The sequence below is a fragment of the Neomonachus schauinslandi genome, chromosome 6 (assembly GCF_002201575.2).
Source record: "Neomonachus schauinslandi chromosome 6, ASM220157v2, whole genome shotgun sequence".
In the NCBI taxonomy this organism is placed as follows: Eukaryota; Metazoa; Chordata; class Mammalia; order Carnivora; family Phocidae; genus Neomonachus; species Neomonachus schauinslandi.
Window position 1 is genome coordinate 151,336,448 of NC_058408.1, and position 27,830 is coordinate 151,364,277.

Consider the following 27,830-nt stretch of genomic DNA (forward strand, 5'->3'; position numbering starts at 1 on the left):
GATAAAGCACCGCACGTTGTACGCGTCACAAGATTCTACAAGCGTCTCCGTGTGTTCCTTCCTGATTCCAGCCCCTGGCGTGGTTAGGGGGTGACCGTTACAGGCATTTCCGCTCACTTGATCCCACGCGCTTGCAAACCTTCAGTCAGTCAGGTATGATTATCTCCATTTTGCAGGCAGTAAGACTGAGGTTTTGTGAGGCTGAAAAATGAACAGGAGGCAAAAGAGCCAGGAAACACTGTACCTGGGATGGACAGCCATGTCTCCAGCTTCCCACCCGGTTATGATGCTGCTGCTTTTGTCTCCTTGTGCCACCAAAACAAACTAAGGCATTTAATTATTTAAAGGTTATTTTTGGCTCTGTAACAAACACAAGGTGGAAGTCTCTGTTGGCAGAGTTGGGCTCACAGGGAGCTAAAATTCATCAGTTCCAACCGCTGGACAAAGAATTCAGGGACACCCTGAAAACACTAGGTGTAGCCATTGACCCTTGGTGGGGAGGAGGAGGGAACACACCTAGAAAATGTGGCATTTGGTTGCTATTTAAAAAAAATAATAATCTTATTACCAAGTATCTTTTGAATTAGACATTCAAATAATTTTACTTTCTGCTTAAGGATCATTTTGCTTAAGAACAAAATAAAATGTGGATGCATGAACATTTTATGAAAGCATAATCATTACATAGCATCAGATTATGTGCCGATTATTTTCATTTCTAGGTTATTAGAAGTTTAGGGATGAAATTAAAAAAGAGAGAATTTAAAATAAACTCCCAACCCTTCAGTTTCCAAAATGAGATTTATAAGTCTGATGTTGGTAAATGTGTACTTTGCAGTGTTTATTAGATCATCTTGATTTCCGGGGACATCACTTAGAAGCATCGCATTTGTCGAAACTACGAGTTTTAACAGCTTTGTGGATTGAGGGGCCTCTCATCCTTCTTCATTTTCTCTGCTTTCTTGTCTGTGCACGGAGTTTTCATCAGACCCAGTGGGACAGGAGCTCAGAGCCCATTTCTGTGGTTCTCAGGGTGTTTCCGTGCCCCGCGGAGGGCCATGCTCTCTCCTCTGGGCGCCGTGATGTCATCTGTCAAAATTCTAACCGGCTTCTCGCTTTGTCTTCGAGGGCTGAGCCCCGGTGCATTGTTCTTCACAGCAACACCAGTTCCAGAGAACAATTAAGGATGCCAGCTTCCTTATATTTTCTCTTGCTGAGAATTTTTGAGGAAGGGCTAGGAAAACGCACATGCGGACCCTTTCTCGATAAGCCACGGAACCAGAACAGGCCTTTTGATAAATGCTTTCTGGTAGTTGTCTTTAAGGAGCTAATTTTTCAAGCCGAGAGGGAGAGAAAAAGAGACAGGAAGAGAGAGAGGTTTCTAATTTTTCAGGTACCTCATGACTTAACGGAGGAAAACAGATAATTTCACGAATGTATTTTGGCACATCTGAAACCATGTCAGCTTGGTTCTGGGATAAAGTCAACGTCCCTTGGTTAGTAGCAGAAGTATTTTCGTTTGGAGAATTGGATTATTTTTGAATTCTACTTATTATACTAAATTGAATACCATATTATGAAATCCATTTCAACTTTTATGGACATCCCTGCCTCCTCCAGGGGCTTCTTCAGGCATTTGGTTTATTGGAAAAGAGTCATTTATTCCCTACAACGAGGCCCACGGTGCTGGCACATTACAGCAAAGAAAATAAGCCACAAAATTCAAGTTCTTATTGTGGAATAGTCTCAACTTACATGATTTTCTTAAAATAATGGAAAACGTTAGTATATGACATCCCAGGGAAGGGAGAGGATTCTTGCATCTCTAATCAAAATGTTATCACCCCAGAAACATGTTTGTAATATGACCTTTGTCAGCTGCTTCACACTGAAGAAATCCTTTCAAGAAGGCAAAGTTTCCAACGAAGCATCACAGGCTGGAAGAAATTCTTGGAAAAGAAATTGCATTTTCAACAAGAGAGCCTCCCCGGCCGAGGCTGCGCTCTGGAGATTGCCAGGGCCCTCTTGCCGTTCTCTTAAACTGTCAAAGCTTGCTCCTTTTGGATTTTTGAACAATTCAAAAAAGAAACTTTCATAAACAGTTTCATAAATGACAGCATATCTAATTCCTTGGCTTTTGAACACCGAGCTGAGTACAGAACAGGGAGCCGACTGAAAATTTCTCCCGAAGCCATAAAGCAATCTAGAAGGTAAGTTGCCAAGCTGTTGACACAGACAGTGAAGATGGAAATTCGCTAGTAGCATGCTAGGCCCTCTTCCTGCACTCCGCTTGGCCTGATGCTCGCTGATTGGCGCAGTATATCTTGATGTTAGTATCCCATTTCAGAAATGTTCTGACATTATCTATTTGGAAGTTTGAAAAATATTATAAAACTCCCAACGCATCTGAGCACACATTTCAACAGAGCAATCACAATCCCCATCTCCACTGATGCAAGATGCAGGCTCCAACCCAATTCCAACAGCTTCATTTCTCAGTTGATGGGAATCTGAAAATCTTGCTGTGGGAAAGAAAATTAGGAGAGGCTGGCTCCTTCTTGCCATCAGCCTCGTCCCTGTCATCAACCACCTCCCGGGGCTCAGCAAGCATAGGGCATTGGCTGTAGAATATGTGGGAAGCAATGAACAATCAGGAACGATGAGTTGGAAGAAAGTTTTGGTGGCAGAACTGTAAGGAAAGGAGACAGTGGGATAGGAACGTGACGGGAGACAGGTATGACCATACACATGGTCGCTCGGAGCGGATGGAAAATGGCAATCAAACGCTGTCATTTGTGCACTTGTGTGTGTGTGTTTTCTTAAGATTTTATTATTTATTTGAGAAAGAGCAAGCAAGCACGAGCAAGGGGCGAGGAGCAGAGGGAGAGGCAGAAGCAGACACCCTGCTGAGCAGAGTGTATGATGCGGGGCTCGATCCCAGGACCCTGGGATCATGACCTAAACTGAAGGCAGATGCTTAACCGACTGAGCCACCCAGGCGCCCCCATTTGTGCACTTCTTATAAGATTCAATTCAGGTCACAAACAGCAAAGCACACTGAATCAAAAGTGGGCTTTCCCATCATGAGCGTCTGGAGATTCTATTAATCTAGGCGCCTGTCATACTCTAGAATTAGCCTACCAACGCCCTGGCAGGGGGTGACCAGAAAACCTGCAAAACAAATGATTCCACCATCACCTTTAATTTCATATTTAGATTTCTTCCCATTTATTCTTATCACGCAAGCAGGGGTAGATGCCAAGGCAAATGCTTGGTTACAATTTCTAACTTGTTAATACCCGAGTTATAGTTTCCCAGTCATCAGCATTCTCAAGTGTTGCAAATGAAAATCAGATTTGCAAGGGGGAGATGCGTGTGGGCCAGGCATCTCCCCTGTTCCCTCCTCAGACCAAGAAAGACAAGTTTTTAATCAGCAGTCAACTCTACAGTCTTCGGAGTTGGTTTAAACTAAGTCAGCAACTCTGATTCTTTTATTTGAAGAACAAATAGCAGGATAAAATTCCTAAGCCCTAGAAATACACCATCATAACTTGCCACCAAAAGATTTTAAATTCCTCAATTCAAAAATGCTAACATGCAATCTTTTCTCTGTTTCTCTCTCTCTCTCTCTCACTCCCACCTTCCCTCTCTCCTCTCTCTCTTCTCTTTCCTTCTCCCCCGTGCCCACCCCAATCCTATATGCTGAGGAAGTGGGAATATTCTCAGGAGTATTGGCCCTTGGGGATCAGTAAGTCCATGCAGGTAAGTTCTGCTCTGCCATTTCATAGCTGAGTCGCTTTGGACAAGTAACTTGACCATTTAAACCTCACTTCTCTTACCTATTAAATGGGTGTACTGACCCTCACCTCACACACTTGTGAGTTTTTAAAAGGATAACACATATAAAAACAAGTACAGAGGGTACTTACAGTGCTCAAGATTCTTGGTAGCAAATGACAGGAGCCCCACTCAAACTTGTTTATTCAAACAAAAGATTTCATTGTCACACAGATATGAAAAGTGCAGAGGTGGCTACCCTCAGATCTGGCTGGATCCAGGGGCTCAACAGTGGAGTCTGGGCCGGTTCGCTTTACTCTATGGGATTCCCTCCCAGCCAAGATGGCGATGACGCAGAGCCGTCGAATCTCCGCCGGGTGACCCAGCAGGAAGTAACTGAACATGTGTGTAGACAAGAGCCTGACTGGTCCAGCACAGTGCCCTTGGGAAGGATACAGTAGAGCTTGAGGGAAGAGTCATGGATGTCCTCCACGAGTCTCAGTAAGGGCAGTTCCCACTTTCCAACTCCTTCTACGAGTCAGAGACACAGTAAACCCTGGGGAAATATTCTAACTCTCATTGCTGTGTGACCTTCTCAAGTTACGCAGCCCACTTCCTAACAAAGTCCTGGCTTTGGGCTGGCTTCCTTCATGTGCATCAGGAAGAGCCCACCCCGCAGGGCCTCTCCCTGGGGAGTGGCCACACCCAGGTGCCCAGGACTCTTCTCCCTCCCCACCAGGAATGACAGCTCTGTTATGTTCCTGTCCAGAGGCCTCATGGACCAAGGAGGCTGCTAATGTGACAGATGGAGGGCCACTCCATGGACCTCACCCTGTCATTCCTGACTCTCCAGACAGAAGTGGATTATCTCTGCTAACAGACATTCAGACAACTGAACAATCAGACAGACAGCCACCGCACCATCCTTACCACCAGTTTTGCTGCTCACGTGGTGACCTTTCTTCCCACTTTACCTCATCCTATTTTAAATCAATGGCTCAGTGCACCCGGGGCTGGAGCGAAGAAGTGCCCCTCAGGGGGGAATACAGCCACTTTTTCTTTTTCAAATTAGTATTTTTGGAGGCTGAGACAGAACGTCTGGTGTGGCTGGTTTTCCTGACTTGATTTTCATTTGTAGTTTCCCAGGTAGAGGCAAACGAGGACAAATCACAATCTCAGCATCCAAATCCCCACGTCTCTTGCTTTAATTTCCAAGTCACAAAAAATGCAGGCACTTCTGGCTCATCCCAGAAGGACAGAGGAGGGGGGAGACCCCCTTCCTCCTGGTGGCCCAGGTGCACACTCCCCAGCACTTCACACCACTTAAAAGATTCTGCCCAAACTGCCAACAATGTGTTACAAACAAAACCCTGCCCGAAAATGGATCAAAAACACTTTGTAATAAGTGTAGGAGCCGCTTTCAAAAGGGCCAACATCTGACAAAATCCCCCGTCCTGAGTGATCAACACTCAAATAGCTCAACATAGTTTGGGATAACCTCTCCCAAAGCTTCTACATTTGAAGAAGTAGCTCTCTACACCAATCTATCCACACACATACACATCAGAAGAGTTGCCTTTGATTCACTGGTTTTCATGTATTATACACATTCCCCAGATATTCAGTTTACCTGGTCACCACATTTCGGAAGGAAGAGTTGTATAAGATTTGGGATCATCTTTGTCCAACAATTACTGGATAATGGACCCAAATGCCACAAATACCAGTGGTCCTTTACCTGCGTGTGTGTTTCCCCTAAAAGAAAGAAGGTGCCATTCATTTTCTCTTTCAGGACTTTCCTTACATCACCCCTTCAACACCAGCAGATCTCCTGACTGCTCAAAGTGGGGACATCCACAGCACAAAGCTAGGCTCACAGGGGCTCTCAACAAGGGCTTGTTGAAAGGGTCCCGGCTTTGCACCCCCACGACCCCTAGCACATCTTCCAGGCAGATGCTCACCGCTCCCAATTGCAAACCGCATTTCTGTATCTCTCTATACCACCCAACTGTGGGTGCCTTTGGCCCTCATGACCCCCACCTCCCTCCTCTTTTCCTCCAGAATGCCCCCCCCCAAAACATCAATCATTAGTTGGCTGTACTACCCAGATCCTAGGTGACAGCTCTTGGCTCCAACCCTTACAGGAATACTAGGGCTGGGAAAATCAATTGTGTTAATCGGCAAAACTCTCCACTGGAGATGCTATCCTAAAAGAAAACCACATGTAAAACACTTAAAGAGGGGAGCTCTGTAATATGGTTCTTTTGTTATACGACCCTCGCAAGTTTGTCCGGAGTTTGGGGCTTTCAAACCACGCAAGGTTTTATGTGATCATTGAAAAACCCCTTCTTTTCCCAAAGGCAGGGTAGTAAGGATTAAGTTTGACTACTGAAGACAGCTTTGTTGTAAATGGTCTCTAATGTCACAAAAGTAGCTTGGAAAGAAAGGCTTATTAAACAAATTTCTTGGGTTGCAAATCATTGGAAGCAATCGCATGTCATGTTCATTTGTTTAATCTAAAAGGTATCCATTTGGATGTTTAAAGAAATGATGCAAATTAACATTGTTCCCAGTGCCCACAAGAAAGCTGGCTGGTCTTAAAGGACATTCAGGGAGGCCCCTTGAAGAAGTCAGACTGACATTGAGCATACATTCCTGTGTTTTTCCACCTCTTTTGCAAAAAAGTCATTCATGGGAATCTGCAGAAGAAGGTGATATGATTTATGAATCTGCAGATGGGGAAACCCCAAAGGAGCATTGTCCACCTCGTCCAGGGCTGTCATCCTACAAGCGGATTAGTCAGGTGGATTATGCCATGAGAAGCTGACAGGACCACATCCCGAATCGCCTGATCTTGCGTTCCTCATGCCAAGTCATCTCCCAGATTTGGGGCTATCCTTGTGTTGCTTTAACCACAGAAAGTGCTCATAGGTGAGGATGCTGGTATAATGGGACAAAGGAATGAGGCATGGGGGAGCTTTTGAGAAAATGCTTTGAGTTTTTGAAAATTATCATCAAGAGGAGAAGAATTTACCAGCAAGTGCAGGGAGTGTGGATTTTAGTTCTGTTCACTGGAGAGTCTGAGATGTCACATTCTAGAATCTTAGTCTTTGGCAGGGCCAGTCCTTGGCAGTGTGGTGGCCTTCTCCCAGTCCCCCTTGGCTCTAAGACCTCTATTTGGCTCTTGACCTTGAATCCCCTTGTGAAGCCTGTTGCAGCAACCCCCAACCTTGCCAGCAAGGGCAACTGAGTCCTGCCAGCAGACCCAGGGGCTTGCATCTCCCCTGGATGCTGTACTCTACTCTGTCTCTCTTGTCTACCTCTCCCCAAGGCCACACAATCTCCCTAAAGGGCCGTAGGATCACCATGATGAACTTTCTTTCCTGGGATGGAAATCAGAGACACTAACACCACCTAAACTCTTTTTACTAATAACTTAGGGCATCATATTAAACTATTATTCAGATAAAAAGCAAAGTAGGATTTATTTATTTTTATAAAATTACATCACACCATGCTTGCTAAGATACCAGAAGTCATCCTGATTCAATTTTGGTGTTATTTTCCCTTTTCAGTTCTGTTGGGATCCCAGTTCTGAGTATATAGACTATAATAGAGTATAAGAAGACAGGCTTATTGTCATTGATGTTTCTTACTCCTACCCGCATGCCCTACACAGAGTAGATCATTATAAAAATCTTTTACAGATGAGAACATTGAGGATTAGAGAATTTGAATAAGTTTCCTGAAGTTTCACAGGGAGCCAATAGAAAAGACCAGAACAAGTGGCAAAGATGTTTTATTTCTCTTGCCTTCTTAGCTTAAGTGCTTATGGCTGCCTGGAGCAACAATGAGAAGGATTCTGAGGCTGTGTCCAGTCTCACTGGAGAAAAAGTACCTTGATTTGATTACCCCTGTGTACCCAGGGCCTACCTTCCACAAAGCAACCTTGTTTTGGTTCTTTGAACAAATTTTTATTAACAATGTTAATATGTTGAGCTATGCAAGTCACAAATATCCCAATAGAGGAGTTGTACACACGGGGGGGAGGGGTGTGTGTGAAGATTTCTTTCCCATTAAGAAAAGAGAACCTAGGAGCCCCATAGATGGTTTAGAAAGTGTAGTCCTGAGATGGGACCAATGGGTGTGTGACGTCCCTTAAGCTTTGGGCGATACTCCCAGAGGTCCTTATGCCCATCAAGCTGGATACAATGTGTCTATAGAGTTTCCTGGGGCTGCCATAAAAGATACCACAAAATGGGTGTCCAGAAAGAACACACACATATTGTCTCACAGCTCTGGAGCCCAGGAGTCTGAATCAAGGTGTGGAAAGGGCTGTGCTCCCACTGAAGGTTCTAGGGATGGGTGCTGCCCATGCCTCTCCTGTCCCAGGTGTTCCTTGGCTAGGATGCATCACTCTGCACCCCCCATCTTCACACAGAATTCTCCCCGAGTCTGTGTCTTCACCTGGCCTTCTGCTTACAAGGACACCAGTCATACTGGGATTAGGGGCCCACCCTATTGATTCACTGTAACTTGTTACCTCTGTAAAGATCCTGTCTCCAAATAAGGTCACTTTCTGAGTACTGGGGGTTGGGACTCTAACACATCTTTCTGGGGGAGCACAATTCAACCATAATAATGTCCACACAGCACCAAGCAGTGCCTGGCACCCGTGTGCTCACTGAATAGCATCTGACACTGGCCTGGCTGCCAGGACCCAGGAGTCTGGGTGCGTCTAGGTCCTGGTGACCTGCAGGACCTGAAGAGCCCTGCAAGGCCACCTCCGGCCACTTCCGACCACAGGCACTGGAGACTGACCCCAGGCCCCTCTGCTCACGCATCGACCCGGATGGTGCCCGGAGTCCCGTCGGTCCCTGCCCTCTTGGAGACTCAGGCAGGCAGCCCGCGCTACAGGCACCTCTCCGCTAGGCAGAATCAGCAACACGATTAGTGGGAGCACCTGGCGCTGCATCTCCCCAATGCTCCCCGCAAGCGGCGTACCGAGCGCACCAAGGGGCACGCGGCTGACATGTGCTAAACTGAGGCACAGAGTGCGAGAGGTGGAAGAAGAAGCGCGGGGCCCAGGCAGCCAAGCAGGAGAGACCCTCCTGCGGGCCGGAAGACCGCGGCTGGGAGGCGCCGGGCGGCCAGCGAGACTGCGCGGAGCGATGTCAGCCCGGGCGCCGCCGCACTGGGCATGCTCCGAACCGGGCGAGCACTCGCGGGTCCAGCCCCACCCCGCCTCTTTAGGCCCCGCCCCCGCACCTCGGCCCTGCTTCCCGCACTTCCTGGCCCCGCCCCCTCTGGGCCCCGCCTCCGCGCGCTTCGGATCCCGCGTCCAGGTCGCGCTTCCGTCACGTCCAGGCCCCGCCCACTGTGGCCCCGCCCCCGCGCGTCCCGGCCCCGCCCCCCGCCGTCCCGGCCCCGCCCCCGCGCCCCGGAGGTTTTTGGGCGGCGCGCGCGCTCCTGTAGCACTTGCCATCAGTACGCTCTCAGCTCCTCGTGGTCGGCGGCCCGGGCAACGCGGTGAGTGTCTGGGTTGCTGCCCTCCCGCCAGAGTCGGGGCCTTTCCTAGGATGAGCAGTCGTCTGGAGCTTGTGGTTCTATGGGCACCTTCCCCTCGCCATAGGTGTGGGGCCTGCCCTCATCCCACCCACTTGGCCCAGGCCCCACCGGCGCCCAGGTGCGCCCAGGTATGCTCAGGTGCGACCCGCCTACCCCAGATCTGGGGCTCCTGGACCAAGTTGCGCTGCGGTACCCCGGCCCGCTGTGGGCTGCTGTCCGCCCCTCCGCACCTCTAGTTGGCCAACACTTTGGACGCTCTCCCTGCGCAAGCTCCTGCCCTGCACAGCTGACCAGGGCGGGGTCTGCCTCAGCCTTCTGTTCCCAGGAAGCTTCCGGAGGCCCCTACCCCGGTCTTGCTTGCAGCAAGCCTTTAGCGTACTACTTGTACAGAATTCCACACCTTCTTTCCCGTGTTTAAGAGCGCCAGAGGAGGACCGCGTTCTGGGGTCCTCATTATCATGGTGTTTGTATTCGTTTCGCCCTAATTGCCTCTGTAAACACTTAGAGTAAACAAGTGGAGTTTGAGAGCCATTCACACTGGGCACCATAATTCCCAAGTCGGTGATGATACAGTAGGGCAGTGTTCAAAACCATATATCCCTCACTCCCTGCCTGGCCTCATCACATCCTGAGATCTCGGAATGGTCTTGGCTTGTCAAGGCCTCTGCTCAGCACTTGGCTTTCTGTCCTGGAGGCACATTTTGTAGATGCCAGCACAGGGTTGGCTTGATTGTGTGGACAGTCATCAGGCAGAGGGAGGCTGCTTTGTCCACACAGGGGTCTCCTCGGCTGTTTGTGGCAGAACATGAAGCTGTTGCACCTAAGGAGCCAAGAATTAGGCTATTTAAATAGGCACCTGGAGAGTGTCCAAGGCAGGCCCTCCTGTCCATCTTGGAAAATGACTTTGTTGTTTTCCAGTCCCTCAATGGATACAACACAGAGGTGCAAAGGACAAAAATGAAAGCATGCTGGGAGTAACACAGCTTTAAGGAAAAAATGTCAGAGCTCCCCTCCCCCCCCCCCGCCCCCCCCCCCCCCCCCAACCCCAGCAGGGAGTTCAGATTGTGTTAACTCTGACACACACTGAGTCCACACTTGCGGAGGTCCAGAGTCTGCAGGTAGCAAAGGGGAGTTGGCCTTGCTCTGGCAAGTGTCCCATTTCCTCCTGGGTTCTTGTCTGGAGTTAGAATTTGAATGGTAGAGTCTGGTACAGTTATGGGGGCAGGATGAACCAGGCCTCAAGTACAGAGCTATATAGTAAGGCACCTTTTCTATGTGAATATTCTTTTCATTAAAACAAATCTGTAGGGTGCCTGGGTGGCTCAGTTGGTTAAGCGACTGCCTTCGGCTCAGGTCATGATCCTGGAGTCCTGCATCGGGCTCCCTGCTCAGCAGGGGGTCTGCTTCTCCCTCTGCCCTCTTCCCTCTTGTGCTCTCTGTCTCTCATTCTGTCTCTCTCAAATAAATAAATAAAATCTTTTAAAAACAAAACAAAGCAAAAAAAACCCAAATCTGTATTGTTGTCAAATAAATAAATTAAATCTTTAAAAAAAACAAAACAAAACAAATCTGTATTGTAAGAGCTAGATTTTAGAATGACTAGACCCTGCTTTTAAAAACTTCACTGTTGGAGAGCGAAGTTTAAAGAAAGAATGTGCTTGGCGTGGACATGTTGGAAACATCTCACTGTTGTTCAGCAGAGATTCTCAGATCCTTCTTTTCCTCTCTGGTTTCGTCTTGCTTGGACATCAGTGGAGTCTCACCTGGGCCTCCACCTGGGCCTTCTGTGCCCACAGTTTCCTTTGCCAGGGTATGGGTGAGGGCCTGGTCTATCCGTGCGGGGAAGGAGGGCAGTGGGGCCCTAGGGAGAAGGGGGCCTCCCTGGCATTCCTGAAGAGTTTTCTCTGCTCCTCTGCTCTTCCTGTCTCAGGAACCCAACAATGTGCTTCTCAGTGCTGTTCAATTAGGTAAAGTTACTCAGTTGTCTTCATTTTTCTTATTTTGCAGAGGACATTTAGAAGCCAGGGATTCAAACCACCAATGCTGTTCTATTCCAACTCCCCTCAAGGCTCTTTTCAGTTTATAGTATAGTCTCCTTAATAGAAAAAACATGGAAGCAAAACAGTATTTTCTGAATTCTCTTTTCCTGTGGTCATCTGTTAACCTTATAGTCAGGTTTGTTTTTATACTTCACTCTGACCTTACCTAACTACTTCACTATAAAATTCCTCTTGTAGATCAACTTTCCCTGAGGGTTTTGACTTCCTATCATGTCTCTGGTCACTGCAGACGTGTAGGTTGTGGTCCCAATCTCTGAAAGGCCCTGAGCTCTTTTGGCTACTGTCCTAGTCCTCCCTGATGGGTTTCCTGTTTCCTGGGATGGGTAGCTTCTGCTGCAGGGGCTTTCTGAAAGAGCTTGGGTCTTATCTCAGAATGTTACTTAACACAAAACCTGAAACTGTAAAAATCGGGAACCTGTAAACAATAACATTACCATTGGGTGAGAGTGGATTCTGTGTCCTCCTCCTCATATATGCGGATGAGCGAGCAAACCCAACAGCACCCCATTCTTGGTTTAAAGTGAAAGTACGTGTGGTTGTCTGTGTGGGAGCGGGGATTTGGGCTGTGCGGGAGAGCCAGTTTTCCCTTGGGCCCCAGGATGCATTTTCCCCTTCTGTGAGCTCTGGAGGCCTGTCTTGGGCAAAGGTAGATGAAAGTTTGAGACCCAGCACTGGAGACAAAATACTGCCAGATGTGTGTTCCTGTGGCATTTGGGTAATTAGTTCATATTTGCTGGTCAGTGGCAAGAGTCGTTTTCTTTTGATGTAAAAAAAAAAAAAAATTCAAAGAAGAGCTTAGACGGGGGCGGGGTGCAAGGTTTTGGGGAAACCATATAGTGAATATATGGAATATAGTGAATGACTTATTCCTGTATAGCTATTAAAATGAATTGTCCAAGAAGAGGAATAAATCATTTTGTGACCTTTTGTAACCTTTGAAGGGATCTGAGTGGTTTTGGCAGATGGGGCCTACATGTAAATGGGTCACAGTGTCTAGCCAGAGTGCTCAGAATCCCGGGCAGCGAAGCCAGTGTGGAGCCGCTCGGTCCCGATGTCTGCTTTAGCGCAATCACTCAATAAATAGGCAGCCGCGGGGGCCACGGACACAGCAGTGACACCGTTAGCTATGTGTTAAATGCTGAAACTTGTTTTTGATACGACAAGTAGTTTTCGATTAGATTGGGGGCTTTGAGGAGTGGGGGATTCTCCAGGGAGGCAGGCCTCCTGTCCCCGTCCCCCACCCTGCCCCCGGAGTAGACTTCTGGCTTGTGATGCAGCGATGGTAAAACCAGTTAAAAGTTCTACAGAAACATTTCCTTCCAACATTCACTGCTGATTTGGTGTCGTCGTGTAGCTGTGCAACCCTGAAAGGGATTGTGAGTTATAAATGCCTCGTGTGTTCACTCGACTATTTCGAAAATTGTCTTGTTAGAATAATTTCCTACCCGTAGCAGTTGTGAAGTCAGCAGAGTATCCAGCCCGAGCGCTGCTGCCCGTTCCCAGAAGTCTGGGGGTGAAACTGAACGCGCAGTCCGCCAAAGGTACCACTCGTAAAAGCAGGCACTTGTTAAATCTATTTGTTTTTATTATAGACATCGATCTGCCAGTCGCAATAATGCATTTATGGACATTTTTCTGCAAGCACAGCGCTGGTGGCAGTTTTTACTGACAAATTGAGTCATATGGATAGTAGTTTAGAAAACTCTTACCTTATTGACAGATTGGGCAATTCCAGCACTGGGTGTTGAGAGGTGTCTGGATGGGTGAAGAGAGAGAATTGAATCATGGGGAAAAATATGGGATGGGACATTTAAGTGTTGAAATTTAATAAGCAACTGGTAGTTATTTCTCATTTGTTTGTAAATTGTTAGCTACTACGTTTACTCCCCAGTCAAAGGGCTAAAGGTTGGGACCAAAGGTGTTACCTTCAGATTTTGACCCGCTTGTTTGGGGTCATTAGTAAGAGCCACCACTGGAATGTGGGATCTGTTGCTCTCCTCGGAGTGGGATATCCGTGAGCAATAGCAGATCAGTGTTCTCAGACAGTGGTCTGAGCCCTGCTGTTATCAGGTTTATCGAGGGTGCTGGTTAAAAAAGGCAGATTATAGGGCTTCTTGTCAGACCTATAGGATCAGAACCTGGGGACCTGTGTCTTTGCAAGCTTCCCAGGGCATTCTAGGGACCCTAATGTTTGAGCATCTCTTGAGAAATCTTTAGGATGGCTGAGAAGTTATGCTTTCCAGCCCAGACAAGCTCTGAAGCTCCCCTTCCAGAAGGATCCATTCGCAGCCAACATTGTTCTCAGTTGCCTGTGCTCACGGATCTGTGTATGGTTTTGTAACTCCTTAGAGACATGTGAATCTCTTCAAATTGCAAACCTAACATGTTATCATAGCGTTATAGTTTTCGGTCTTGTGATTATGACAAAAGATGCAGATGTTACCAAAACTTTGGCATTAGTTTTACAAACAAATGTTAAGCATGGACAGCCAACATATATTTCACTCCTCTCTCCTTCTGACTGGCTGGTATTGCTTTTCTCCCCTGTGGCTGGAAGCATTTTCATGGTTTTGGGGGGGGGGTTTAATTTTCAAATACACAACTGAGTGCATTTTTGTGGAACTGAGTTGAGTTTTTATTTAGAAAGTGCCAGAGTGGTGTTGGGGAGAACAATGGGAGGGATTTTGGTGGTGCCATTTACTAGTTGGGTGACTTTATTTTTTTGTTTGTTTTGGGTTGTTTTTAGAGCAAGAGAGAGAGTGCAGGGGGGAGAAGGAGAGAATCTCAAGCAGGCTCCATGCCCAGTGCGGAGCCCAAAGCGGGGCTCGATCTCATCACCCTGAAATCATAACCTGAACCAAAATCAAGAGTCAGATGCTTAACTGACTGAGCCACCCTGGTGCCTCAACTAGTTGGGTGACTTTAAGTAAAGGTGAAACCTCAAGCTGCCTCCTCATCTGTCTGATGGCAATGATCACGCTTATTCTGTCTATCTGGATGAGTATAAGCATATGAAATAATAAAGCATGAAGCACTGCCTGGGTAGAAATCTTAATCTGGAACTACAGTCCCATATGAGGATGAGATTGTACCTGGAAAAGGGGGAGGGAGGAACCAACAGAAATGCTGGTTTCCCTCCAGCCCAACCAGCATCCTTGTTTTACAGACTTCCACATAACCCAAGCTTCCCTTTGGGGCAGCACGCACAGGGCTAAGCGTGCAGCCTCTGGTAACAAGACTGCTTGTTTGGACCTGGCTCTACTGCTTATATGACCTTGCGTAAACTTACTTAATTTTTCTGATCCTTGGTTTCCCCCCAAATAGGGAAAATGACACTACCGTTCACAGGGCTGTTGTTGGCTATTGGGAGGGAGTCATGTTTGCAGACCACACCAGGCCCTGGTGAGCCCCAAATGACAGTGACAGTTGACGTCTGTTAGCTCAGAGCCACCAGCTGCTTTTCGGAGGAGGCAGGACTAGTGATGGAGTCTTGGCTGCAGGGTTCCACCTGCCATGTGTCTGTGATTCCAGGTGGTCATGGCCTTCTGTTTGGTCTGGAGACTGATGTGGCCCAGTGCTAATCAGCAAGGTTTCTACAATTCTTTTTGTCTCTAGGAGGTGGTTTCCTCTGCTGCCAGTTTCTGTTTTCTCACCATGGACACTGTTGGGCTGCGGGGGTGGCGGGCCTCGAGGTGTTTCCCACTCAGGTGGCAGCGCTGTGAGGGTTCTGGTGAGCCACGCTGACGGCAGGCTTGTGTTGCATGGGCCGGGAGCAGGCCCGTGAGCTTAGCAGGTGTGTTCCCCGGGGGCATGCCAGTCTCTGGCAGCCCTGGAGGCCTGACAGTAATCATCTGTCAGATTGCAAGAACTTCTGAAGGACGAGACACAGAGTCCGACATAGGCAGGGGTCAGGATCCAGCAGGGACACCAGCACATGACAGCATTTTCCCATGTGTGTCTGCTCCGACCGCAGGAGTGGGGGTTGAGGCAATCCGTGAGGTCAGCTCTGTCAAAAATAGAAAATCCACAGTAATTTGTGTGGGTGTCTCTTTACCCTCCTATCACAGTTCAGCCTGTTAGAGTTAGGTGGTCAAGTTCCAGAAGATTCTGGCCAGCACAATAATGCTGTTGCTGATAACAGCACTTACTGAAGGCTTACTGTGCAGGTTGCTTGACATAGATCGACTTCTCACATCATCAGCCTCCCCGGATGACGGAGACACCAGCAGTTTCTTTGTTTTGTGCACGAGGAGACTGGCCCTGGGAGAGGCTGAGTGGCCTGTGGAGGGCACGCAGGACAGGAGCGGAGCTCTCGTTAGCCCATGTGCCGTGCCATGCTGCCTTTGTGGGGGTGAAGTGAAGGAACAGGCACAAGTCCTTCTGGGGGCAAGATGTGGCATAAATCAACACACGCCTGTATGTATGTACTTACATGTTCTGAACCTCCAGTACACAGACCACTAGTAAAGGGCTGAACACAGCATGTGGCGAGACCGAATCGAAGGCGCTCTGTACACCCCATACGTTGTGTGTGAGTGGGAGCACGGAGAAAGGAGGAGAGCACCCTGGGGCCAGGCTGTGTTCCCGGACTTCAGCCACACTCATCCTCCAGTCCCGACAGGTCATGGACGTGCTCCTGATTCCAGCTGTAAGAGGGATGAAGCATTTGCACAGAGACTTGTAAGGTTTGTCCCAGTGACCCATGGGTGGGACTTTGTGGGCTGAGCGGTGGGGGCATGGACTCCAGGATGCAGATGGATCTGTGAGCAGCTCGGCTGGAGTAGGGGTGGGAGTCGGGGCTAGAAAGGAGACCCAAAGTTAGCACAAGGCCCGCCAGGAAGGAGACTGTTTTCTCCGAGCCTTGGCCTTGGAACCTTTGGTGAGTGGGGGGGGGGGGGGCACGGAATCATCCGCTGGGGAGGGAGGGAGGACAGGGAGGAAGGAGGGAAGGGCGGGGTGGGAGGTGGCAAAGTGCAGTCATGGGTGTTGTGACAGGGGTCGTGTAAGGACAGTTTGTGCGAAGCCCAGGGGTCCTGTAGGGCTTTCTGATGGAGTGCCCTGCGGTGAGGGAGGAGGGTCGTGGAAGATGACTATGTTTAGAATGAGTTTTTTTTAATGAGAAAGGAAAAAACATGTGGTGTATATGCTTTTAATTCACAGAGAAGCAATTCTCCAGGACATCAGAGAAAGCGATCTGGCTTTGGAAGGGTAAATAAACCCTTTGTGTTGTGCTGGCATTTGTGTTCTGGAGTGGGGGGCTGCCTTTCTGTAACCTCCCTTGGGCAGAAATGTCAGCAGGGAGGAGGGGGGCTCATTTGCGGCACACCCGCCCCAGCCTGTTCCCCGTGGGGGGGACCTGTATGTTCCCGCAAGTGCTGGTGGAAGCTTGAAACAAAACTGTCAAGTTCGGGTGGACAGTCACTCCAGAATGCAGATTGAAAGGAAAGTGTGTGCCTGGTCTTCTTCCGTAAAGACTCCATGGCCTTCTGCCTGCCGGTGTCCTCAGATGTGCTCCTGTCTGAGCCCCCGTGGGGGCCCCCTGCTGGGGCTTCTAGCGGGGAGCCAGCCTGTCCAACACGTGTCTGTGATTTAGGTTCTCGGTGCTCCTGGAGGCACACTCGGGTAAGGGTGGCCCTGGTTGGGGGGATGTCAGTGGTTGAAGGTGGTTGGAGGAGGCCCCCAGCGAGAGTGACTTGTGAGGGGGGACGTGAGCCATAAGAGGCAGGCGGCTTTGCAAAGGGAAGCCTGGGCAGCGCGTCCCGGAGGGTCCTGGATGGCCACCGGCTGGCGTCCTGGAAGGACAGACGGAAGGGTGCCAGTGACTTGCATGGAGTCAAGGATGAGGTGTGTCGAGGCTGCCTGGCTGGGCTGGCCTATGTATTCCACACTGGTGACAGCCACAACGTGGCCGAGGTCCTAGAAATGGGGCCTTGAAGTCTGTGTGTCCCGAACTTGTCATGGTTACGTAGTGACGTCAGTGGTGGGCCGTACTCCTTCGGGGGCTTGGGGGGAGCCGGGAACCAGGTGCCCCGAGCCCAGCGCCTGATCAGAACTGTGTTCTGTGTTTGCAGAGGCTCTTGTTAGCAAGGCTTTTCACACTCAGTGCAAGCTCCTAGAATAATGGGCAAAGAAAAGAAATGATGTATTTCCAAAAGTTACTGAATTTAGCTAGCTATCCCAAGAAAAGCCCATGTGTGCTATTCTTTATTGTGCAGAAAAATTTGTTTCTGTCACCATTGTGTTATCATCAGATTAAGCTGTCGAGTCAGATGGATGCGGTGCGTTCCGCCGCATGTCTGCTGATTAGCGCCTTCCGCACCTACCCCAGCGCACCGTCTCTGGCGCTGGCAGGGGGCAGTCCCCACCGTGTCAGCAGGGAGCTTGCGGGGGGTTGCGTCTCTGATGCTGCTCTTGAAATTTGTTCCAAGAACTGTCAGAACGAATCCACAGGTTCTAAAATGGAGTAAATGTTCTTAAGATTCAGCATGATTCACCCTTTTGGCTACAATCAACCACTGGAAAGGTCTTCTTCTGCCCACCAGCAGGGCGGGCTCTGTGTCCTGTCTGTCGTGGGTGACCAGCAGCTTCCTGGGACACACGCTTTCAGTGCTAAACCCAGAGGTCCTGGGTGAGCTGGGGGCGGGTGGGGGGGTTGGCGACTCACGCCGGGGTCCTTGGTGACATCCTGGCTGTCGCTTTCCGAATAGGTTGAATCCACGTGGGGCTTGAGCTATGACCAGTACTTTATGTTGCTTTCGTTTTTCCTACAAAAAGTATGGGCTTTAAAGACTTCCTCTTAGCTTTTTTTTTTTTTTTAATTTGTTTATTTTCACCATGCGTGTAATCAGAACATTTCCTTCTGGACTGAGATCACCATTGCTGTTCTTGTGGTATTGTCTGGACTGTTGGTCACTCCAGAAGAACCTCCAGAGGTTCTGGTTCTGATTTCCTGAGTGATTTTCCTTTTCTGTATGGTGAGGTTTCTTGCTAAGAAACCTTCTTTGAGCCCAAGGTGCTTTTCCTACCAGCCACTGCGTATCATGACAATTAAGATAGGCTGGATTATTGGATGGGTTTGTTAAATCTTCTTTTGTATTGGCCAGAAATAAGTGTTCCCAGTGGTTTTCTTGTTGGAAGCAACCGTTTGTGGTGCTTCAGTTGCGCCCTGGTGTTCATGGAGAAAATCCTACTGACTCACTGAGAAGCCAATGCATGGCTACACATATTTCTGGTCTGCTTTGATTGTTGGGTGCTTGTGTTTCTGGTCTGTTTTGTTTTGTTTTGTTTAAAGGAGGCTCTGTGTGTGGAGCCCAACATGGGGCTTGAACTCATGACCCTGAGATCATGACCTGAGCTGAGATCAAGAATCAGTTGCTTAACTGACGGAGCCTCCCGGGCGCCCCGTTTCTGATCTGTGTTGATTGTTGGGTGCTCGCTACTGTAATAGATAATACACTGGTAATAATAATAATAGTAATAATAATAATACACTGGCCCCAGGCCACCTGGACTTTACCTAGACTGGAGGGTCATCTTTGGGAAGCCAGGTGAATATTGGCACTTCTGTCCGGCTCTCATACTCGAGGCTGCCTCTTGGGGTTTAGAACAAAGTGCACGTGGGCTCTAGGTTTGGATGATGAGGATTTTCAGATCTCCTGCCCTGCAGCACTGAGGGAGAAGCTGCCGGCTCCAGTTTCTGCGACTTCAGTTGCTTTGCCTCCCAAGCCCTTCCTGAGGGCGCCGGGGAAGCTTCTGGGGAATGCCTCACCCCACATGGACCGGGGCCGGGTGCCTGACGCAGGGTGCTGCTTAGGGAGGTGCCAGACAGTGGAATTTCAGCACTTAGGCACGAGACCAGGCAGAGTCAGCCACTGACCACGTCTTCCTCCTTCTGCTGAAGGCGGGGGTGTAAAAACGCTCTAAGCTAACCCCCTCCCGCCCACCCAGATCCCAAATGGAATGAGCCCATGAGACTCATCTTGAATCCACTTTCAGTCCAATTGCCGTGCACATCTGTTCCGGCACTTTGTCTAGAAGTCTGTGCACCAGGCTTTGCTCTGCGAGTGGATGGGTGGGAGACCGCATTCCCCTCTTCCCAGAGCCGCCTCTGCTCTGCCTGGGGGGAGCCTCTCCTGACCCAGCCCAAACACTCTCTGAGTCCTTCCAGTGCCTTCTCTGGGGCCCACACTCACACCCAGGTGTCTGCTTTACTGGTGGTGGCTTCCTCTCTTGATGCTAGAATTCTGTGTGAGAAGCCCTCCAAGGCTGGTGTGGGCTTATACTTGAAGGAAGGCCCAGCCAAGGGTTGAGTGTGTCCTCCCCAAATTCACATGTTGAAGCCCTAATCCCTGTGACTATATTTGGAGAAGGGCCTTTAGGAGGTGATGAAGATTAAATGGGGTCATAAGGTGGGGCCCTCCTCCAGCAGGGTTGGTGGAGACAGCGCTCTCTCTCCCTGTTCCCTCCTCCTGTGCGCTCCCCTCTCTGCCCTCCCTCCTCTCCCCTCCTCCATTCTGGTCCCCACCATTTGAGGGCATAGGGGATTAGGCAGCCATCTGCAGGCCAGGAAGAGAGCCCTCGCCAGACATAAAGTCAGCCAGAACCTTGATCTTGGACTTCACAGCCTCCAGAACTGTGAGAAAATAAATTTCTGTTTAAGCCGTGTAGTCTGTGGTATTGTATTATGGCAGCTGAGCAGACTAATACACAGGTGAAGTGCAGGCTAGTTACTTCAAAAGCACAAAACTTACTTGGGGTTTGTGTATAAAGTTGGGATTTTGGAATGAGGGCAACTTTGTAGTCAGACGATGCTCAAAAATCGTGTAGGATGGTTCTCAGGTTTAGCTCCTGGCATCCCCAAAGGTGTGAGTGTGTATAGAGTAACAAAAAACAGGATAAACAAACAAAATACTGGTCTCACTACCAGGGACCCCAAAGGTTGCAGGAAGGGCATGTGGCAGGTAAGGCAAGAGACACCCAGAGGGCTGGTGGACTGTTGGCGGGCCTGGGGACATTGTGTCCCTGGGTGTCCGTGTTCTGGGATGCTGTCAAAGCTCCCAGCCTCTGATGCAAGAGGGAGTGGTGGGGAGGAGAGTCTGGTGTAAGTGCTGGGTGACTGGGATTCTTAGGCATGAGGAGGGTTGGGGAACTAGCTTAGATTTACTGTTTGGGATTTTGCAATTGGTTGTTTGTTTTTTTTCTTGACATTGGTCAGTTCAGTCTCTAGTCCCACCTGGATCAAGGAGCAGCATGGGGCCATCCTGTTGGACACCAGCTAGAATTCTAGTAGTCATGCAGTTTGCTACTTTTCATGCTTAGTTGTCTTTCAGGATTTTTGGAGGTCTCTGTTGAGTTGGGGACCTAGCAAGACATTTCTCACTGCAGCTGCTGGCCTACACTTGCATCAAATTGGCCTGTGTTACATCCGTGGCCATGGATGGGGGGACCTAAAAAGGTAGGAGACTGTTAAATTTACTTCTGCCCAAGCACCAGTTCGTGCTATGGGGTGTGGATCTGCAGAAGGCATCAAATGTGTAGGGATTTTTATGCTTGTTGCAAGGAAAACTCAAGTTGCAAACTTTTACCTAACGAATCCTGCCATTGCTGGGCTATGGCCTCGGCCCTCTGTGTCCTTGCTCTGTGGGCCAGCACCGTGTCCCCGGAATGCTGCTTGGCAGGGAGAGACCACTGTGGTCCCTGTGGGAGAAGCTGGAATCCCAGATGATGGAGTGTGCTGTGCTTCTTACCGTGCTGTTAATATTTAAAATGTAGATTTGAATTCTCAGTTATGTTTTATTTATTTATTTATTAGCACAGCTATGTTTGTTGTTTAATTCCATGGTGAGAGTCTCTAAGAATATGATTAACCTTGAGGGCCATCTTATAATGTAATTATTAATGATTGATTCTGCTTATCCTGGAAATCAATAAGAGAGACATAATGGTGTGGCATGTAGTTGGGCTCGATTTCATACATTTCGTAAACACAGTTCTGTGACAACAGCAGTATCAGTTTATTTCCCGAGCAGGTTTGATGAATCTGAAGCGTGTGATTAGTTTTATATAATGTTTGTGATATGTGGTGCTCCTTATATGACTTATGTTAATGCGGCAAGCAGTGTTAACGTGGTTAACGTGGTTAACGTGGCCTGTCACTAATAGTCAGGGTGGGGGTGGATAGTAATTGATCTTCCTGGGAGTGCTGTAATGTAAAAACAATTCAGGCTGCTTGAAGTATATTTTACAAGTGTGCATTGGGCCTTTGGGATGTTATATTGAAAAACCCAATTGTACAGTTACCATGGGAACCCAATTAGAATAGATTGCTTGATTTTTTTTTTTTTTTGGTCTTTCATCTTGACCAAAAATCTAATGTATTTTAAGTGTTTTCATATGGAATTGTATTCATACACTGACTTGCTACACCAAAGGATTCTTTTTTTTTTTCCTTCCTTGTTTCCAACTCTAAGCTGAAATAATGATACATTCTCTAGTGGAGCTTTATAAGGAAGTCTCCTGGAGAGATTTAATCAAATTTTTATGGAAAAGTTTGTACAGGTGGTGGTAGAGGTAGAGGTAGTAGAAAGCATTTAAAAAGCTGGGAAAGTGGTTATTTTCCTATGATGTTCTTCTGGTTGTGCTCTGGATGTCAGAGAGTAATACAGGGGTGCTTCTCTGTTCTTCCTCCTGTTTGCAAATGGAGGGATTAGGTCCTGACAGGCCCCTGGGTTGCAAGGGGTCGAGATAGCAGGTGGGGTAGGGCCTGGCAGAGTCTCCGGACTCCTCCCTCCATGCCAGTGGGCTCGTGTGATTTGGTTTTGGAGACTTTTTGCGCTTTTAAAATTTATTGGCGATCCCAGAGAACTTACGTGAGTCATATATCAAATTTACCGTGTTAGAAGTTAACGTTGAGAAATTTAAAAATATTTATTAATTCATTTAAGCAACAATAAACCTATTACATTTTAATGTAAATAACACATTTTTAAATGAAAAGTAACTCTTTTCCATGAAAAAACAGTGAAGTGAGTGGTGTTGGTTTACTTTTTTTCCACATCTCTTAAATGACTGGATTAATGGACGCGTGCTTGATCTCACACCTGCTTCTGCTCTCTGTCTCCTCTGATGTGTTTGGGCTGAAGCATATCAAGAGAGTCTGGCTTCATACAAATAAGTAACTGGTAAGGAAGAGCATTTTCTTAGCTTTTTCAGATAATTGTGGATATTCTTTGAGATGGCATCAGATCTCGACAAGTGTTAGCTTCTTGAAGGTTCTTTGCTGTGTGGCATCTGAGTCCTTAGTGAGCTTTTTGTACTCCCTTACATGGAAATCGACTGGTGTGTCTAGCACCTTGAATGATTTTGTTACATCATTCTTTGGTCTTTGGGAAAATACTGGTTTGCTGATTTACGCACATCTTCCAAACGTTGGCACGTTTCATAATGCAGTGTTGAAACCCATGCTTGTTGATACCACCGCCATTCTCTTTCGAACAGTCTTAGAATTGGGCGGCTAAGCCGAGGCGGTGGAGGCCAGTCCCCCAAAGCTGTAGTCATCACTTAAAGCTCTCCATTTACCATTAGCAGCAAATACTGTCACTACGTCTCTTACAGTGACATGCTCACTTTGTTTATTTTTGAGAAAATGTCGGCCGGGTACCCACATCTGAGTACCCATAAGCTGTTACTCATTCCTACAAGTACAGCTTGTGTTCCGTGGATAAGTCGGCAGGTTCTTGGGCCGAGCTCCTCAGCCACACAGGTGTGGTTCCTGCAGACCAGCCAGCATTTCCGCGTGGCTGCTGGAGCGCTCCCGCGCCCTGCCCGTCTGGGCCCAGGATACCCAAAACGGTCCAGATTATGGAATAATAATCCAGCTTGATTGCTTCATCCAGACATTCTGGCAGGATCCTGGCTTTCTCCCCCCTGACTGTGAGTTTGTGGAGCGGGAGGGGAGGAGGATTGCCTCTTACTTTTCCCCAGCCGTGTTCGCAGCTGTTTGCATCATCCTCATTCACGGTGAAGCGTGGTCTTCACTGGTTTTTCTGTGGGTGCCTCTTGTCATGTTGGGGAAGGTGACTCCCTTGTGCGGTGCATGTGCTGAATCACGCTGCTTGACCTTTGTGCGGGAAGCCAACCCTGCGTTCCCGGGTGACCCCGCTTGGAAGTACGGGTATTGGTGCTGTCATACCTGCTGGATTCAGTTTGTTACTGTGCTTGAGGGTTTGTGTGTCTGTGATGCGGGGGGATGCTGACCCATAGCTCTCTTCTCTGGGAGAGTCCTCCCGGTTTGGAGTGAGAGCAGGCCTAGACTTGTGAGATGAGGCGTCTTGTATCTCCTGGAGCAGTTTGTGTGCTGTTAGTATCGTTTCTCCTTTGAGTGTTTGATAGATTTGCCAGTGAGGCTGTGTCGGCGTGCGGTTTTCTTTGTGGGAAGGATGTTAACTACGCATTCTGTTTCTTTAGTAGGAGGGTGTTATTCAAGTCATTTCTTTTTTCCTCTGTGACTTTTTTGGTAATTTGTGGTTTTCAAGGAATTTGGCCATTTCATCTCACTTGTTTGAATTTATTGGCTCAAAGTTATTTTAATATTCTCTTATTGTCCTTTGAGTGTCTGTAGGATTTAAGTAGGGTCCTTGTTTTTATTACTGATGTTTGTGTTTCTCTCTTTTTTTCTCTAATTGGTCTGGTTAGCGGTTTGTCCATTTCAGAGAACTAACTTTTGTTAAAATAGATTTCCGCTCTCTTTTCTTGTTTACTGATCTCTTCTCTTTATTATTCCCTTCTGCTTCTTTTGGGTTTAGTTTACTTTCTGTCTGTCCTTTGCTAAGGTGGGAGCTTAGATCATTGAGTTGAGCCCTTGGTCTTTTCTCCTGTTGACCCTCAGCCCTGAGTGTTCCCTCGAAGCGTGAAGCTCGCTCGAGCCGCGTCCCACTGATGGCTGTGTTGTTGTTTTACTTTCATTCAGTGCCCTGTGTGTTCTGGTTTCCTCTGCAATTCCATCTGTAACACATGGCTTATTTAGAAGTATGTCCTTTCATTTCCAAATAGTCAGGGATTTTCCTGGTATTTCTCTGTCACTGATCTTCCGTTTAATTACCTCGTGGTCAGAGGACATACTTTTTTATGATTTCAGTCCTAAATTTATGGAGAATTGTTTCATGGCCCAGAACATGACCTACCTTGGTGAATTTTCTGTGGGTTTTGGGTAGAGTGTTCTTTTTTGTGTCAGTTGGGTCAGGTTTGTTGATCATGTAGCTCAGGTCCTCTGTCTCCCTGTTCTATAAATAATTAGCTGTAGCTTGAGCTTTGTCTGTTTCCCCTTTGATTCTCAGCTCTTGCTTCCTCTGCCTCAAACTTTTTATTAGGTTTGTGCATATTTATAATTTTTATGTCCTCTTGGTGAGCTAACCATTTACCTTTATGAAATGGCCACCTTTCATCTTAATAATAATTCTTGCTTTGAAATTCCTTGTTTGATACTAAGATGGCCACTCCGTGTTTCTTTTTTTAGTGTTTCTGTGGCAAATGTTCTTCTAGTCATTTATATTTTACCAATTTTGTCATTACATCTCATATGTGTTTCTTGGGTCCCTTGTTTTTAAAAACTCTTATCAGATCATGTCTTTATAGAAATTGGAGTATTGAGAGCATTTGCGTTATGCGATTATCAGTATGGTTGGGTTTACATGCACCTTCTTGCTGTTTGCCTTCTATTTGTCCCGTTTGATCTTCCACCCTCATTTTCCTGCCTTCTTTTGGATTATTCGAATATATATTTTAATGATTTTAGCTTAACTTATATCTATACTATTGGCTGATTAGCTCTTTCTCCTTCTCTTTTTAGTGGTGGTTCTAGGGTGTTGTGTGTGTACTTAGCATGTCATAGTATGCACTCACATGACATTATCACATACAGTGGAAGAACCTTACGGCAGCAGCTTCAGGCTCTCCCAACTTCCTGTTGTACTCATTTCATACATTTTATTTCTACATATGTTACAAACGCCAAAATATATTGTCATTTTTGCTTTAGGCAGGGAGTTATTTTTTAAAGAGATTAAAAATAGGAACCCTCCCCCCAGCTTTTATATTTATTTGCATATTTTTCCTCTTCTCATGCTCTTCATTCCTTTACGAAAACCCAAACTTCCATCTGGTATCATTTTTTTTATGCCTAAGGAACTTGCACCAATGTTTCTGAAATGCAGGTCTGTTAGTACATGAACCGTCTTCCTTTTTTCTTTTTTTGAAAAAGCCTTTGTTTTGCTTTTATTATTGGAAGATATTTTGCTGCTTATAGAATTCTAGATTGACCATTTTTTCCCTTTCATGCTTTAAATGTGGTGTTCCCCTCTTACACTGTTGGTGGGAATGCAAGTTGGTACAGCCACGTTGGAAAACAGTGTGGAGGTGCCTCAAAAAATTAAAAATAGAGCTATCCTATGACCCAGCAATTGCACTACTGGGTATTTACCCAAAAGACACAGATGCAGTGAAAAGAAGGGCCATATGCACCCCAATGTTCATAGTAGCAATGTCTGCAGTAGCCAAACTGTGGAAAGAATAGAGATGCCCTTCAACAGATGAATGAATAAAGAAGATGTGGTCCATATATACAATGGGATATTACTCAGCCATCAGAAAGGATGAATACCCAACTTTTACATCAACATGGATGGGACTGGAGGAGATTATGCTAAGTGAAATAAGTCAAGCAGAGAAAGTCAATTATCATATGGTTTCACTTACTTGTGGAGCATAAGGAATAGCATGGAGGACATTAGGAGAAGGAAGGGAAAAATGAAGGGGGGGAATCGGAGGGGGAGATGAACCATGAGAGACTATGGACTCTGAGAAACAAACAGGGTTTTAGAGGGGAGGGGGGAAGGAGGTGGGTTAGCCTGGTGATGGGTATTAAGGAGGGCACGTACTGCATGGAACACTGGGTGTTATATGAAAATAGTGGATCATGGATCACTACATCAAAAACTAATGATGTGTTGTATGGTGACTAACATAAGATAATAAAATAAAATTAAAAAAAAATAAATGTGGTGTTCCATTGTGTCCTGCCTGACATAGCTCCTGATGACCAGTGTGCTGTCATGCTTAATGTTTTTCCTCTGCGTGGAGTCCACCCTGTTTCCCCCTTTTGGCCACTTGCAAGGTTTTTCTTTATCACTTTTTTTCAGCAATTTGATTATGGTGTGCCTCAGTCTACTTCTCTTTATGTTCTAATGCTTTGGTTTCAATGAGTTTCTATGAGTGTAGCTTTTTCATTAAATTTGAAGGAATAGTTAATATTTTTTCAAATATTTTTCTGCCCTTTTCCTTTTCCTGGGGTGACTCCAATGTGTGTCCAATTGCTTAATATTGTTCCACATCGTGCTGATACCCTGTTCATTTCCTTCAGTCTTTTTTTTCTCTGCCTGGATAGTTTAAAAAACTATTTTGTCTTCATTGTCACTAATTTCTCCCTTCTGCTGTATCTAATCTGTTAATCACACCAGGTGTATTTCTCATTTTAGATACTGTAATTTCCATCTGAGTTCCATTGGGGTCCTTTTTATAGCTTCCCTTAGCATGTTTTTGTTTTCCTCTGATTGAACATGGGGGACATATGTATAATAACAGTTTTAACCCGGGCAGGCTGGCTCCAGAGCCCGTGACCTTTAGCACATGGATTTTGTGTCAGCTATTTTGCCTTCTGTCAGAGGCTTTTCTGTTCGTTTTCTGTTTCTTGACTATATTTGGGTAGCTGTGGTTGCCCGAGAGCCATGCACTAAGAATGCTAAGTATGCCAGGAAACCCAGGCTGAGGCCAGCTTATGCAAGTACAGATGAACCCTCTTTGCAGCCGTGGTGCAAAGGGCAGTGGGAGCTACCCAGCACTCACTGTGTAATTAGTACATGAATGTCATCCATTCAGGAGACAGAAACCTTTTCCTGTGGGAGGAATTTGTCCTAAAGTTTTAAGTAAGGGATAGTAAACAATTTAATGTTGGCTTTTTGAATGACCAAACGCAGGAATGGTTTTTGTATGACTTTCTTTTCCTTTGTTTTCTGGTGGATCCTCAGTTTAAACCGGAGGTGTTACATTGTTTAGGGAACTGAGAATGACGGCCCTGCTAGGCCGTGTTCCAGTGGTCTTCCTTGATTGGGTGGAGGGTGGAGAGGAATGCACGGAGAGAGAGAGGGCCTTCTCAGGAGGAGTCTGCCACCCAGGAGTCCGATGCAAGTTGGTGGATTAGTGTAAAGAGAGGATATGGGGTGGCTGCCAGCAGGCTGCCAGAGCCGTCCCTCCTGTTGCTGCCCTGCCCTCTGACCCCTGACAGTGTCTTCTGTTCACACTAGATCCAGCTCAGCGGTGAGAATGGCACACAGGTGAGTCCCAGGTGTCAGGTGTTGGGTTAAGCTGGTAGAA

The 27,830-nt window shown here is 47.3% G+C and overlaps 1 protein-coding gene across 1 annotated transcript in view; it reads left to right on the forward strand.

The window, feature by feature from the left end:
• Positions 1–9,267: 9,267 nt before the first annotated feature.
• MGMT (O-6-methylguanine-DNA methyltransferase) overlaps positions 9,268–27,830 on the forward strand; it is a 290,335-nt gene continuing 271,772 nt past the window's right edge. The window contains 1 exon segment of the mRNA XM_021703854.2: positions 9,268–9,306. The gene's annotated coding sequence lies outside the window, so the exon portion shown is untranslated.